General features: G+C 52.0%; 1 non-coding gene across 1 annotated transcript, besides 1 other annotated feature; it reads right to left on the reverse strand.

The window, feature by feature from the left end:
- Positions 1-43: 43 nt before the first annotated feature.
- Positions 44-86: a microsatellite.
- A 31-nt stretch (positions 87-117) lies between these two features.
- On the reverse strand, positions 118-229 carry Tc00.1047053482257.10. The gene has a single exon (XR_008254929.1). It is a non-coding gene; the product is annotated as a spliced leader RNA (transcript).
- Positions 230-544: the final 315 nt, after the last annotated feature.

Here is a 544-nt window from a genome sequence, read left to right on the forward strand (position 1 = left end):
CAACGTGGGGGGGGGGGGGCACCCGCACGAGGGGGTACGGGGCTATATATATATGGGTATATATATATAGGGGTATATGTATATATGGCGGACAGACCCACAAAAAAAAAAAAAAAAGGGGTCCGTAGACCCCGGTCAAAAGAAATTGACCAAACATAACCGCCAGAGGCGGGTTGGAAGCTTCGCGTACCAATATAGTACAGAAACTGTATCAATAATAGCGTTAGTTGAAAGGAGTTGTGTTCCACAACGGTTTTCAATTTTGATGAGGGGTCCTTCGCGGCACTTGGGACCGTGTACAAAAACCCCCCCCCCCCCTCCCAGGCCACACTGGGGAGGGGTCAGGGTCCGGAATGTCGGCCCCGGGATAGCGCCGTGGACGGCGTCAGGGGGCGGAAAAGACGCACATGGCGAGTGTGGAACAGCAAATGCAGCCGAGTGTGCGAGCAAAGCAAAAACACCGGAAAACACAGGAAGAAGCGCGGCATACGCGGAAAAAAGGCGAATAAAAGGAACGAGACGGAGAAACACAAAACAAAACAAA

This window comes from Trypanosoma cruzi (assembly GCF_000209065.1).
Source record: "Trypanosoma cruzi strain CL Brener chromosome Unknown tcruzi_1047053482257, whole genome shotgun sequence".
Classification (NCBI taxonomy): domain Eukaryota; phylum Euglenozoa; class Kinetoplastea; order Trypanosomatida; family Trypanosomatidae; genus Trypanosoma; species Trypanosoma cruzi.